This window comes from Meleagris gallopavo, chromosome 3, assembly GCF_000146605.3.
Source record: "Meleagris gallopavo isolate NT-WF06-2002-E0010 breed Aviagen turkey brand Nicholas breeding stock chromosome 3, Turkey_5.1, whole genome shotgun sequence".
NCBI lineage: Eukaryota > Metazoa > Chordata > Aves > Galliformes > Phasianidae > Meleagris > Meleagris gallopavo.
Window position 1 is genome coordinate 52,618,500 of NC_015013.2, and position 16,521 is coordinate 52,635,020.

The following is a 16,521-nucleotide window of genomic DNA, read 5'->3' on the forward strand; positions in this document are numbered from 1 at the left end:
AGACCAGGCTGCCCAGAGTCACATCCAGCCTGGCCTTGAATGCTTCCAAGGATGGGGCATCCACAACCTCCTTGGGCAACCTGTTAAAGCGTGTCACCATCCTCTGTGTGAAAAACTTCCTCTTAATATCTAACCTAAACCTCCCCTGTCTTAGTTTAAAACCAATCCCCCTTGTCCTATCACTATCCACCCTCCTAAACAGCCATTCTCCCTCCTGTTTATAAGATCCTTTGAAATACTGGAAGGCCACAATGAGGTCTCCCCAGAGCCTTCTCTTCTCCAAGCTAAACAAGCCTAGTTCCCTCAACCTTTCCTCACAGGAGAGGTGCTCCAGGCCTGATTAAGCTGCATTTTGCTTGTAAAGAGCCAATTCAAAGGCTTAGTCTGGAGATTGCAAGCTGTGGCTCAGGTGTGTTGCAGCTACAGCAAGCTGCTGCCTGCCACTGCTGCTTTATTAACACTTATTAACACAAACTAACATTTCTCTGGGACTCTCCTTACTTTAGCAGCAAGACCTGCCTGCCTGTGTCATGGCACACAGTGGTGTGTGTCAGTTCTAGAGCAACTGCTCTGAGGTTGGCCATGGCAAGAGGTTCACTGCTTGGCTGTAGTGTACCCTCCAGCAGCTTTTGCTTTTCAGAAACAGGTATATAAGGCTTCTTTTTGTTTTTTCCCCTAAACAACTCTAATTTTCTTTGTTGTTGCAGAATGGCAAAACTTTGTTTTATGTTTCCTTGGCGTTTGCCAGTTTCTGCAGTGATGTAAATGTGATGTTTTTACAAAGAGTAATGCCTGTCATGCTTGGCTTTTTTCTTTATTTCTTTCTTTTCTTTTCTTTTCTTTTCTTTTTTTTTTTTTTGGTGGGCTATTTCTGCCTAAGTGTTGCGTTCTCTGTGCACTTGAAAGAACGTTTCCTGACCACTAAACACTTTTTCCGCTTCATGTAAGTTGACACTTGTATTTGCAGCACCAGAAAAAGTGAAATCAACCAAAAGAAGGCAGGTTCTGTGTTTTAAATGGTCTTAGGGCACAGATAATTTATGCATCATCATCATCGGGTTACACAGAAATTTTCTTTCTTTAAGTGCAAACCAATTTCTTGAATTCCAAAATAAAATCCATGTTTCCAGCAATAGCCAGATCTTTTCATTCTGGATGTACTACCTCAGGAGATCCTTCTTTATGGAACTCTGATTGCAGGAAACACTCATTTTTCCATGGATTTTCTGCTGCCTTTTGGTGCCTTCATCCACTCTCCTTAAACACACATTAATAGATATTTGAATCATACAATCATAGAATGGTCTGGGTTGAAAAGGACCACAATGATAGCTAGTTTCAACTTCCCTGCTATGTGCAGAGTCGCCAACCACCAGACCAGGCTGCCCAGAGCCGGATACAGCCTGGCCTTGAATGCCTTCAGGGATGGGGCATCCACAACCTCCTTAGGCAACCTGTTCCAGTGCATCATCACCTTCTATGTGAAAAATATTTGGTTTGATTATTTAGTTCCCAAGCCATTAAAGACCTTCCTATAGGTTCTCCAGCAGGAATCTCAGATATAGAAAGGGATGTGTTTTGTACCATTATTTCACCCATTAACATGAGAATTACAAAACAGTTGTCTGAAGGTAGGTATCATTCCCTCTCTGCTGCCTGTTTTGCTGTCCCTGGGGTGACTGACCATCAACCACGTCTTCTCATGACCACTGAAGGCACAACAGTGGTGGCTGTGGGCATTAATCCTGGAACTAGACTGGATGTGGGGAGCAGCAGCGTTTTAAGAGAAAGAAATGACTTAACTGATACTCTATTTGTGAGCTTTTAAACTGTTTGTGCTCTGGTCAGAGCTTGCACATTCGTGATCCAGCTTCTCTGGCTTAGTGCTACAGTGAAATCATAACTCTGTGCTCTTGACACTGTAGGCTGTTGCCAGCACAGAAATGATCGTGATATCACAAATCCACTAGGGATGGGCAAACTACTACAGTAAAAATAGCAACTGCCGTGAACCTGAGCCCAAATTTTGAACTCTCTCTTTCCCCCCTCTTCCTAAAGCTAGCATGATTTCAATAAGTACATCCCTGAAATTAATCTTGTGGACTCTGCAGTCTTGGCTGTCTTTGCTGATCCAGCTGCTGTCCTCAAGTCTGACAATTTCCAATGCTTCCCTTGGGCTAGAGGCAGTGAGTACATTTTGGGGTATACCTTTGACCTGCGGAATGCATGGGATGGGAAGACATCAGCCAGCTGAGCCCAGATGCAAACATGCCAAAACTGAGGCTCCCCTGATAAAACAGTGCTTGGACAGGGGATCTCTTGGAAGTCAGAGGGAAGGAACTGTTTTAGGTTGGGGGGTGGGCTAGAAAGACTCTGTTTATGTTGGGAAGAAGACAAAACAGAAGAACGAGATTTCAGAAGATTTCCATAAGCCCTGGATCATCCAGATTGTCTCAGATGGAAGCGTGAGTCCTTAGGGTGAAAGCAAACAGCATTTCCCCATCGCCTTGCACGTTGAGCACAAGTGAAAGGAAATAGCACTGTAGATTGCACAGACGGTTTATCTTCTGTGTACCTCTGTGGTGGGAAATTGTCCCAGAGCATGCATAGGATGAATGAGAACAGCGTGACTGATCTCATGTGAGCTGTGGTGCTGGGGGCATTTCAATATACCAAAGGGATGTTTATATATTTACATACATACAAATATGTATGTAGATAGGGAACTTGAGATCCCCTCTGCATCTACTCAGGACATATGACAAGAGCTGTAAGCTGTACCCCAAGCTGGTCAGGTACAGAGCCATACAGCTAAGGAGCCGTGTGGCTTGTGGATGCAATGCAGCCACTGCTCCTGCAGCTGTCTGCAAAATTTTCCAGCTGCAGAGGGAAAATGGGTGTGCAAGAGAAAGCAGCTTGTTTTTGGACGCCACTGGAGTGAGTAATTAGCACCTCTGCAGAGACTAATGAAGAATGGTATGGGAAAGGTGGAGGAAATTCATAGCTGATTCCGGTGCACTTGTGAGCTTTGCAGAGCATGGAAGTTTCTCTTTAAGCCACGTACATGCTGCGGAGCAGGCGTGTGGGAAAGGTTACAGTGAATTTGCCCTCACATAAGGATCACTTTGGAGCAAATAACAATCCCAACATGAGAAAATGATTTCAAGCTATGAGAAGCTGAAACATTGTTCAAGGACTTGTCAGCTCCGCTTTCTGCATTTCTTTCTTCATATGTTTAGCTTAGGTAGTATTTACAGTTTTAAGCATTTGGTTTATTGGCCACGGTGTTCACTTTAATCAAACGATTGCATGCTGTATGTGCCTGGCTGCTGTCGGCATTGCATGTAATTAGGGGGTAGCTGTACAAGGCTCTCCCAGCATGAAATGTGCTGGCGTTTAGGAGCCACGCTTCTTCATCACTCTGGTGTTTAATTGCATGCCAAGTGTGAAAATGAGTCTGTTCCATATAAAAAATAACGGTATATACACAGTGCCATTGATCTAGCTTTTCAAAATATGGTTACAAGCAATGCTGAATAAATCCATAGCAAGTACTCCTGAATGTTTTTCCTATGACTAATGGAGGGTTTGCTTGTGCCTGACAGCAAGGAAAGAGGCTGCCAAGACGGGGGGAGAGGAAGGAGGCAGGATCCCAGGGTGATTCCCATGGGTCTGGCAAGAAAAAGGAGACTGAACTCCTCTTTATTTATTTATTTATTTATTTATTTATTTATTTATTTATTTATTTATTTATTTGCCTTGGCAATCTCCTGTTTGGTGCCAGCACTCAGCAATGCCTGGGGAAACACTGTCCCCTCCCTCACAGCTCTCCCTGACAGTTTGCAGCAGTCACAGCTCACAGAGGGGTTTTGCTATTACTTAAGAGAACGGTGATGGAGGGTAGTGAAAAAGGGTATTGCTGGGGCAAGAGGGTGAACATTTTCTTAGCCTTGGAGCCACCCCCATGGAGGCTCTCTGGGCCACCTCTGCTGAAAAGGACATAGCTGGTGTGAAAAACACCTACATTGCCAGAGTCCTTGCTCCCTTGGGTCCCCATCACAGTGCTGGGATGGTTGTGTGAAAAGCTGGGGCAATGGCTCTTCCCTTCTCACTGCCAAGATCAACCACAGAGAAATGGCTGCCAGCATGGGCAACCTTCAGAGAGCGGGTGGGTCTCACAGAAAGATACAATGAGCATTTGTTCATGCACGTGTTTCCTCAGTTATTAACCATCTATTTTTGATTCTGAAGGATATCTTTTTGTTAAATAGGTATGTGTTCCCCCAACACCGAAAAAGAGAATTTATTCCTGTGAAACTAAAGACTCTCCCAGATTTACCGACACGTTTCTCTTTCCTTCTTCATGCCATAATACTGTAAGTAAGGTTCAGGTGCTCGGTAACAATTTTTCAAGTAGTGGAGAGAGGCCAGCGCATTTCAGCGCTGTTAGTTGTGCGTGTGAAATTCATGGATGCTAAGCCATTAGAAGTAAACTGTGAGGCCAGTCATTTATACCTGCAGAGGTCGAGTCTGATGTTTTAACCATAATTCAGCCCTATGTCAGAAGCTTGGATGTTAGGCTGTTGTTCTGCATGGGGTAAGTTCAGGTGGAGGTCATGGAAGGATCACTTCCAACAACATGCTCTTTTCCATGTTCAAATGCTATCTCAGTAAACCAATGTGGATACTAATTATGGTTGTACAAGGATGCTGTCATTGTAGATGTATAAACTGGGGAAGTTAAAACTCAGGTATGTGTTCCTTTGCCATGTTTTGGGCTCTACCATCTGAAGCACTGACCAGGCACTCCATACACTTTGACCTTCTGTGACCTGAATTCAGAATATTTTCCACAAAACAACATGTGTTTGTGTAGGAAGACTGAAATTAAGTATCAGGAACTATAACTGGACTGTGTGTGTAGCACATGGTTTCTAACACGGCATTTTTTTCGGTGAAATTAGAGATAAATCAGAATATGCTGGGCTGATAAACTAAATATCTTTCCATAAAACGTTTATCTGGTCATGAACTCTTTATGATTTTTTAAAGTGCCTATTTTAAAAATAACAATTTTCCTTAATGCTTATTCATCTCTATTGATATCTGTATTCATGTATGATCTGTAGGTGAGACCATCCAGTCCTGGGTGTGGATCTTGATTCTCCTCAGATGTCTGTGTGACCACATCCCTCTCCTCTTTTCCAAAGGTCTGTAACTCATCTGAACGAGTTCAACACTACATTATTTATTCTGTTCACATCTCTCTTTTGCTTTTTTTCTTTTATACTGGACTTTCTCTACAGTGAATTATTTATTTCTGAGACTAGAGGTGCAGATTTTGAAATCATTCTTTTTTGTGTATTTCTTTTAGTGGTGTTGAGAGCTTGAGTGCATTACCAAGATGTCTGAATTGCTGAGTGGCTTTGGCACCTGAATCCCTTCATAAATACAATTAACATTAACATTTCTCAGAGGTAAGGTGGAGAGATTGGGGAAGTAAAAAGTATAGGAGAAATTGAATAAATATGCATAGAGTGTCAGCTTCCAGGTTCTGGCTAATCTGCTTATCATGAAGTTTAAAAGGGATAGTTAAAACTCACCTCTTCCAGTCCTAAAACTACTTTGTGTTGACCTGATGTCTTGGAGTAAGGCAGCTGGACTTGTGCTAGTTACCAGTATGCTCAGGAAACAAGGACAGTGGCTGGATGCAGAGGACACAGTGCTACTCCCTGATTCCTCGCAAAAGTAATGTCACATCTCCTAACAGCTTGACCATATGCATCTAAGCCATCGCTAGCAAAATTGTCTTCAAACAGCGAAGAAAAATCTGTTGAGAAAGCAGTCGTGCCTGAGATGCAATGCAAAGTCTGCCACTGAATGTTTTTTTTCCCCCTTGACTTCAGGAGAACTCTTGGCACAATTTGGATCAGTGAATAAGTTTACTGGTGTGATGAACCAGGCTGGACTGTGATTCTCCATTGCCCAAAAGAGAAGTAGATAAACTGTATTTGTCTGAGTTTCTCTCTTGGATACCTTGTTCACTGGATCAGATTGTTCTATTGTTCTATAGCTGAAGTACTGTTACATGAAGTGGTACAATCTGAAGAATAAATCATTGGCATTGCATAAATGAACTGGGCAAAATTTAGTACAGAGTGAGGCAAAAAATACTGTGAACACCGTCAATAGAGTATGACTATAAATCTCACCCATTGCTACTGTCCCTATTTTGAGTCTTCCCATCTTTTCTCTCATTTACAAGTCATTGCCAGTAATATTATCTGATTTTTTTAGATCTGTTATTATTTTATCTGGACATTGCACATTTTGTGAGAAGTTAAATTAGTCTTCTTCAGTCATTCAAATCACCCACTGAAAGTTTGAAAGTGGTTAATATAAAAACATTTCAGAATGTTGAAAATGAGAAAACTGATAGGAAGGACATCCAATTCACCCTTCCTTGGTCAAAACAAGTATCTCCAGACTGACAGCCAGAGTTCAAATCCTTAGAAGTTCAAGAGCTGATCTGAAACTTGGACTTAGACTCCAGGTTAAAGGGTCCCTTGCATGGAATGGAGATGTTAGCGTTCTGGTCTTTGTAAAACTTAGCTGCTAGTAAATTCAGTCCCATCTATCTATAACTCTTTCTTTGGCGCTGAATAAAAATTAATAGCATGAATAAATATTGATGGAATATAGCTAAACTTGTGTAAGCTTGCTTGAGCTGCGATCACATAGCACGGAAATTATTAATAAGATAGACTGACACAAAAATTAATGTGTCACATGTGAAATAGATGAAGTATTTGTTGAGTAACATGGCTCAAATATAAATTGAAATGGGAAATCATCACTGCGTGTGTGTGACTGTGTTCCGATGGATGTTCATTAACATTAACTGTGTCATCAAATGGCTTGGAAAAAGACCCTATGAATTAATTGTTAAGAATGATAGTTAGTTTAAAAAAAATTGAAATAATGAATTATAAAAATAGGTCATATTTTTTAGTATAAATGTGTTTAAAATCATACATCAAAAAACATATATCACTCTTCAGAAAGGCCCTGAGGCTGAATTTTGGGAAGCTTGGGAAGAAAAGAATTTGTGAATCTGTACAGGAATTTGTAAAGGATGGCAAAATATATATAAAAAAAAAACCCGACACATATATTTACTCATCTGAATTAAGGAAAGAAAATATATTGTCCTTATATAAGTTCTTGGAAAGTTCAACAGATGTGAAAAACAGAAAATATCACAATAGATGAACTTTCACACTTTTCAGAAGAGTAATATCTGATGAGATTATCTAAGTGACTTTCTTACAATCAGGTTTACTATACAAACATTTTAATTTATGGAAAACATTTCTTGAATATTTAGTTTTCTCCCCTAATCTAAAAATATCCCCTTCAGAAAAATAAAGGAAAGTGATTAAATGATCACTAGTTTCTATCTCATGTTGAGCAGACTGTGGAAGTGTCTGTGCTATTGTCCTCTTGTGAACTGATAAATGCTTCTTTGAGAACACACGATAGTAATTTAATCCCTTTAGTACTTTCTAATACTCCATGGCAGTGATTCTTACAGAATATATAAAAAGCAAAATTATTTTTAGATATTATGAATTTTAGAATACCCTCAACTTCTCTGCGGATTTTAACATCCAAAAACTTGTTCAGTCTTTCAGTATTGGAAGATGACATTGTTCTGGCAGAGAAGTCAGTGTAGTCAAGTTGAGGATGTGACCCACTACATGCATTTACTCTAAATGAAACAAACATTTTCTTCTACAAACACAGGATATAACAGCACGTGTCTAAAATATTTATATTATCCTAGGTCTTTCCACTGGCATCAGTAGAAGTTCTGTGTATGAATGTAGGGGATCTTGCATTTCAGCCAGCCTCCAGACTTCTACATGTAGAAAATACTGTGTTTGAATCAGATGCAGTGGGTGTGAATCTTAATTAAGTTTCTTGATGTTTTAGTGATGGATAGCCATAAAATATTTGGTCTCATTAATATGTTCTATTATTTAGAATATGGTAGCATTGTTCAGTAGATTGATTTGATAAAACAAGTAGTTTGATGAACGCATAAAGTAATTGAGTCTACTTTCTAAAGGATTTGTAACTTGCTGCTGACTTTAATGGATGTAACTGAAGGCTGAAGCATAAATTTCTCCTTTATGAAAGACCGGAGCAATGGCACAGGAAAGAGAAATATGAGTTCCCTCAGCATGTGAAAATCTTGACCCAGAACCTGAGATGAAGATCAATTGACCCAGATAGCATGCTTAGCAATTTAAAAAAGTGTACTTCCTTCATTTATAAATTGCAGGGGATTTTCCCATGCAAGTTATTAATATAGAAGCTTGTATCTTTGTTGTTCTTGAGACTATCTTGTATCATCACTGTACTGAAGACTGCCCCACATAAAACAGAGAGAGATGGAGAAAGAGGCACAGATAGGCAAGGTTTCTGTTAATGGCTTACTCAGGACATATTGAGGGCTTTTACCAGAGTGGAGAGTTCAGTAGAGACTTCTGATCCCAGGCTGCTGAGTGAGCCTTTCTTTCCAAGGTTCAAGTAGGGTAAAGTGACAGAGTGCGTTTATCAACATTTCAAGCATGCGAAATGCATGACCATGCTAAGAGTATTATGCCTGCTGAATCCTTCCATACTGTTGCTTTTAGTCTGGAGAAAAGGAGGCTGAGAGAAAATATATCCGAAAGGAGGTTGTGGGGAGATGGGTGTTGTCTCTTTCCTCAGGGCACAAGTGTTGGACGTGAGGAAATGGCCTCAGGTTTACATGGCATACCAGGAAGAACATCTCAAAAAGCCTATTAGAATGGGCTGCTCAGGAAAGTGAAGGAGTCACCGTCCCTGGAGGTAAGAGATGTGTGGATGTGACACTTCGGGACATGGTTTAGTAGTGACTTCTCAGTGTTAGCTTGATGGTTGGACTTGAAAATCTTGAGGCTTTTCCATCCTAAATGATTCTATGATTCAATAATTATGGGGTCTACCTTGACTGCTACTGAAAGGCAACAACTCCTTGAACTACCTCCCATTTGTAACAAGCTGTATGAGTGCTCTACTCTGCTTCAGGGCAAAGTCAAAAAGAAAAGCTTAAGTTCTTTCTAAAATATGACCATGTAATGTGGTGACTGACTCTGCATACCTATAGTCTCTTTTCCTATGACTTCTGTCAGGATAAAGATGTGCACGAGCCCTCTCTAAATAGGTTGAATACACGCTGGGGCACGGAGAGAGTCCTGGCTCTTCCGAACCCCGGTGAATAAACAGCTTAATTTGTTCTCTGAAATAATTTGTAAATGTATAAATTGCTTTACCATCTCCCCAAGTTTCACTGGCTGTTGTCATAGTTTCAGTGTTGTAGAGCAGAACATCCTGGATACTCTGTTCATACATTTAGCAAAGCAAGGTAAGAAATAGATGTATATGTCAAAGCTACATTTCATTTATAACTATTAGAATTAGTCAGCTTGGAGCTTAAACCTACATACTGTGCTATTATGACTGGAACTCAGTGGAAGTGGTCCTGGGGTCATTTATTTACTAATTAACTGTTGTCATGGAGTGTACTATGCCAACTATATACTGCCATATCACCATTCTTGAAAGTCACACAGAGGAGAGCATGTGAAAGTGCTCTTTATTAAAAAACACAACATTATTTCCAAACCTGCTAAACTGGCATTATATTCTTGACATTATTATGTTTGGCTACTGTTTATGGATGGAAGAATCAAGAACCTATAATTTAAAACCTTGTAGAATACCATGGTATAAAAACTTTTAACTCATTTAGAGGTTTTATTCCATTTTGGAAAAGTGTTAGACAAACAGGGAATATGTTTTTCCTATGCAAACTGTAGTGGGCTAAAATGATATTCAAAGTGAAAAATTTTCACAGCTTCTGGGAACCCCCAAGTTTCTCCTGTTTTCCCTTTCAACTTATAAAATTATCAGTTTTTCTACATAGCAGAAATTAATCCCTTTCCAGAGGGTCCTCCTTGTGCAAGGCATAGATGTGATATATATAGCTCTTTGCAGGATCAAGACTGAAATTTGTCTTCCAAATAAAAATTATAGGAGTGCCTTTGATGATTAGTAGTATCAGATATAAGATCTGACGTCAGGCTTTGGCTAGTGGAAGGTATTCATTACAAAAGACAAATTTGTTCTATATAGCAAAACTAATATGCAGTTGAAGGCTCTGATTTTCAAAAATTACCAGCTTTTCTACAATATTTTTAAGAAAATGGAGTTGAGCAAATGCTAAGAACTTTTGAAAACCTTACTGTAGTTGTGCTAGCCTCACTCACCAAGACCCGTACTTCATTGTGAAGTAAGGAAAATCCATTTTGGTGGTATTTGAAAGAAATCTTCTATCCCGTCCTTCTTCTCTCAAGGCCTCAGCTGGAGTTTCATGATCATTTGGGGTATTATACACCAAGAAAGATATAAAACAGTTGAGAAGGGTCCAGACTAGTCTAGGAAATCTGAGATATGGGGAAGACTGGAAATACTGAATTTATTTAACTGGAAGATGAGATTGAGAAGAGACTCAGTAGCAGTATTTAAACACATGAAAGATATCTAGAAGGGGAAAAGAATAAATTGTACCCCAGAGTGATTTAAATAATACGTTCAGAAAATCCTCCTGATTGTAAAGATAATAGAGCTCTCAAATATAATAATTAAGAAGGCTGCAGAACTGCTATACTGGAGATGTTTAAGAATAGGTTGTATGCACATCTTATCAAGATTAGCATGAACTAAATAGATTCCGTCTTGTGTTGGGGAGAAAAGTTTTTTTTTTAATATATATTTCTTCAAATCATCTTTTGACAACTTTTCCAACATATTTTCTCCTGTGCTGTGTGGCAGAACAGGGTCTTCAATATCAAATGGAGAACGATTTCCAGGAATACCGTTCTTGTTGAATATGATATTTGGGTAAAAATTTGACCCTAACAGCAAAGGAGTTCCATATAGGCTCTGTATTTTCTAATGCTTCCTGTTTGACTGTAGCCACACGCTATCGTGTCATGCAGAGAGCTGGGCTGTGAAGCAACTGAGACAGATACCCAACTTAGGCAAGTAGGCTGAGTGAAAGGAATAAGGAGAGGACAACCTAGAGCCAGTGACCTGTTTGTCTCATTCAAATACTAGCAATGATGAGAGGGAAGGAGCTTAATCCTGAGTATCTGACTGAAGGATGGTAACAGATATCAGAGGATGGAAAACTCCATAGAATTCAATGGAAAGCTGAGAAGAGCCTCCAAGGGACAGATGAAGATTCATAAAAAGTAGATATCAATTGTTATACGTATGTGAACATTTCAGGAAAGAAATTTGTGTTACATACACTTCTCTGGCCATCATCTGCATCTTTCCTTTCCTACCAAGACTGTCCTCACTGTTAAATCACATTGTCTTGCTTTTTCTTTCTTGACAGCCCTTGTGTGCTATAAGCTGCGTATAGCGCTCCAATTCAGCATGTATCGTAGTACTCAGAAAGAGAGCCTGCTGCTCACATTCTTGTCTACAAGATAGATTGTGCTGATGCTCCTTCAGGCTGTGATTGGAGAGAAAACGGTCGTGCACATACAGGTGAAAAACATGAGCGTGTAGCACAAGAAACCAGGGTCCAGTTTCACACTCCCTGCTATAATGCTTTTAGTAGGAGTGGAGAATGGACAGCCTGTTGCCCTGTGAGCCTACTTCCATTCTGCCCAAATCCTTGATCGCAGCTAGGGGACATAAGGCAACCAACTCAGATTTGCCAATCCAGTGGATTACACTGACACCAAAAGTTAGCTGTATGAAAAGGAAGAGTCACTATACCTACACCCATCTGTGGGTTTAGCCTCACATTGCTGCTAACTGTAAACAGCTAGCTTGCTAATGCATGGGCTACTGATTTATTGGCTTAGTTTGTTAATGATAAGATATGAACATACTGTCTTTTCATTCCTTTATGTGATTGTGTTTGTGAATGATTACTGATAATTAGAAGATATTTCTTTTCTTCTGAACTCTAATTAAAATTTAATAAAACTTTCATCTTTCTGAAAATCCAGACTAAGCAGATAACTAGCTCAGCACTTTGTTTCATGTAATTGTTCTTCATCTCAAATTCTGTGAAGTACCCTAAGTATTTAAAAATATTATGGTTAAATTGTTCCTTCTCTTCTCTTTTTTCTCATCCCAGAGATGTATGCTACATCATATTCTACTCTTTGACTCTCAAACTCACAAATGACTAATATGAAAGTAATAGTATATCTTCATGGTAGTATGAAATATTTTGGGTGGTCCTGGAGGGTATAAGTACTGCACTGGGGAAGAAACATTTTCTTGTGGTGAGAGCTATTATTAGAATAATTAAACTTAGTACCTGACTCTGTAGAAGTAGATTAAACAAAACCTATTGTGTATCATTTTATGCACTGGAATACACAACTAATAAGGGAATAAAAATGCTCTAGCAATCAAATTGGGAACAATGATAATTTGGCAATTTCAGTCGAAACTAACCCAAAAATTAACAACTGATTTACTGAGAACCAAATGCATTATGAAACCTTTTCAACCCACATCCTGTTCAAAGTACTGTGTGACATGAAACTTGGAATACACCAAAGTTATGTGTCTTTAAGAGGTCCCTGGTGTAGCTATATTAATAGGCTTTTTGTTGTGCTACTTCTGGTTTAATTTGTGCTGGACTTTATTAAACTTCTTTAAAACATAAGCTTTATTAATCTCCATTTATAACAGACACCCGAGCATATGCCAAACTATTCCTGGAAGACTGAAATGCAGGGTAAGTAGAAAAAGTCATTTATTAACAAGAAGTACAAGAAGTACTTTTTTTTTTGGGTAGATCTGAAGAAATATCAACATGAATTTTATTTTAGAAAACCAGATATTGGTGTTATTAATGAGGATTTTAAGATAATACATTCTTAGTTGTATAGTCATACTTCTCGAACACTGATTATTAAAAAAAATAAATTCCTCTAGTAACTTTTTTTTTTTTTTTTTTTAGATGAGAGATGTAATCCTCCAAGAACTTTCAGGATTCTGTGAAAAAGCTGTTGAGAGAGGTAAGCCAAGAGACTTGGGTGCCTAATCCTGCCATCTTTTGTACTTAAGTTCTTTCATCTAAGGTCTCTGGTTGCAGAGTAGCTACACTCCCTTGACACATCAAAAGGTCTTCCATGAAATTGGGAATGACAAGGTTGGTGAGATACTGAAAGTTAACTGTTAATGGATTTTCAAGTCTCATGTTGCCTATCACTTGCAGCATGCAGAAAATTATCTGAAGTGAAACCATCTTTTTATCAATTAACTGAAATGAAACCATGCTTTAATGACATGCTACTTCACCACCAATAATCTCAATGGGAAAGCAAATACTAGGCCTACTGGCTACAACTGACTATTTTCTGTAGTTTTAAAAATTATTTTTTATGATAAACAGGTACCATTAATGTCCTAATAGCACCCATAATGAAACTGTGCATAGTTCTGCTGTGTTTTTATTTTGTCCAATTTAGACTGTGAACCATATGTAAGATTTGGAAAGAAAAATTCCCCTTTCTCCAGAGAAGCCCTGACATGTGGCACTCATTTAGGCAAAGACTTCATGCAGACACATAGAGAGGTCCTCATGATTTTTCATTTCAGTTATGAAATATGCCATTTTTGTTAAGCAATCTCATGCCTGGAGAATCTCCTTCTTATTTGTCTTAGTCCTTTCCAAAGTGAAGACATCTTTCTTCAGTGTACGTGAAGAAAGGAGACATTCATGGCTGAATGAGGTGTAAGGAACATGGGACAAATGTATTTTACTCAGTGAAGAAATTAAAAAAATCATATTCCATTCTGTAAAAATGACCCACCCTATCAGGTATTAAGTGTGAAATTATTTTTCCTCTCTCCCATTTTCTTCACCTCCACCCCCTGAAACTTCTAGTTCCAAACCATAAAAAAAAAACCAAAAAACAGTTCGTGCTTCACGGAAATCCAGAGAAAAAAAAAAAGGAAAAAAAGGAAATGTTAGGGAGGTCACCAAAATAACCCACTTATACACAAGAATGTAAACACAAAAAGAAACATTTTGCTCCCCAAAGCAATCTTTGCAGTCACTTCTTCAGACTGAATTGTGATTTTTAAAAAATTATTCTTTTTTTAAAACGAAAGAAAGGTTTTAAACCAAATGCTTATTAGACTGGCATGGTTGCTCAGCTCATTAAGAGCTATACCAAAAATAACAGAAGACAACCTCATCACAGAGTAATGAAATCCAATTGAAACTGTTACTTTTGGCATTTTGCTTAATCTCTTATGCATACATGTGATGTCAAAGTTTCTGGATTTGAGAAAAAATGTATTTTTTTCCTACCTTTTTGGGTACAACCTTTACGTTCTAACGTGCGTGTTTATGCATCATGTTCTTAAGTCTTTCCGATGTAATATTAGGAACAAGTGTTGCATGTGGGTTACTAATTGGAAAAGCATGAAACTGGATTTTGCAACATTATGTATTGAGGAAAAGACTATCCCACAGATTAAAAAACCTTCTGCCATTTCTTCTTTTCCCGGCTTAGAGCCTTATGGCTTGGAGCCTCCCTTGCTAGTTATCAATAAGTCTTCTGGCATGCAAGAAGAGCCAGGTTGGCATGGGTGCCAAGGGGCAGCTGGATGTGGGTCTAGGAGTTCACGATCTTCCTGCAGGTGTCTTGAATTTGGCTAATGGGTGCTGTTTGCTTTCTGGCTGGTTGTTCCACAGTCCTTAGAAATGTTGAAACCTGAGCATGTCATTTTAAGTTGGTGTTTCCAAGATGAGGGAGTCTTATTCCTGCCACAATCTGACTACTCCCTACTACTGTGTGCAAGAACCAGCTGCTCACTTGCAGAGACTGTACATGCAGCATCAAAAAATGAGCTACATTCATGGCTATGGCCACTTGTATCTTCACAGTGATCCTCAACTGAGACCAGACAATTTAGGTCTAACGATGTGTTAGTTTAGCTTTCTGCTATAATAGTAAATTGCTAAAGACAGCTTTATAAAAGTATAGTGTCATCTCAGGACTACTAACTGATTAGGTTTCATGAAATCAGTTGTTCATGCAAACCCAGCAAATGCTGTGTTATCTACAGATTCTTCTTAAAAGATTTTTGAATACAGCTTTGATCTCAGCATTGCAGCTTCACTAGCAAGCCTTAAGAGAGCCACTGTATATGGTGAACATATATGTAAAATACATGATAAGAACTTGCCTTATTTTCTATCTTAAAGAGGATTATATGAATTATGATCCTATCCCATAGTTTCTCATACAAACTTTGTAAATTGTGCAAGTGATAGAAATAGTCTTTATCTAGTATTTTCTTTTAAAATGTCTGAGACAAAGAAAGATACAATTTTCCAAGTCTTCTGCCAATTTCTGTGACTTTTAAAGTTATGTTTTTTGAGAAGCTGGGAAATAGGCAACAAGAAAAATTCTGATAAACTGAAATAGCATCTAAAAATTGCAATTTACCAACTCTGAATAATGACAACTTTAATTTAATGGCCTGCGAGTAATGACAGAAAGTGGGCAAATGTGATGAGGAATTGTTGCTTGTGTCCAGCTATACAAATGCAATCTGTGCAAGCAGAATCTGTGAGCATGCTGCTATAAGTACTAGAAGGTCCCAAACTTTGCCCATGTGTAAGACTATTCATGTAAAAATCCTTGGGGATTTGTGTGTCTGGGTAGTGTCTGCAGATGAAGAAGTAGTTCCCTAAATTCCTGGGACCAGATGTGGGATAGGGCTCAGTGAAGCTATAAGAAGCATAGCCCTGTTGATGTCTTTGGTCCTGTGCAAGATGCAGCTGAGTGGTCCCAGCACGTACTTTTAAGCAGTAGAATTTAGACCAAATGCCAAAAAGGATTTAGCACTAGGGTGCTCTAAAGAGGAGACAGTACAGATGCGTTAGGGGTGTGTAACAGCAAAGCCGAATGGATGATTTCTGTCGCACTAATGATCTAGATTTGGCTTCTCAGGACCAACCTCTGTCCTGATCCCTGATTACCCTCTTCCACAACACCTCACAGAGCTGGATGGCTAATTTCATTCCTGATGCAGAATATACTTTGCTGGCATAATCCTTGTGATCCTTAGCTATTTTCTGTCAGGTGCACATCACAGAATGCATGTGTGCAGATGTGAATATGCATGTTGAGTCCCTATTTCTTAAAACAGATCTACTTGCATAAAAATTCTTGTGCATTCAGTATATCATCCAGGCATGTGACATAATGCTATATATCTGAATATACATTCATTAAGTATTAGGGGAAGGTATGGCATGTTGATAGTAAAATGCAATGTTTCCCTTTTCCCTTTCTCTCCCTGCCTTTTCTCCTAACAACAACAACAGCAAAACAACAACAAACAAAAAAACACACCTTTTTTTCTTTTTCTTCT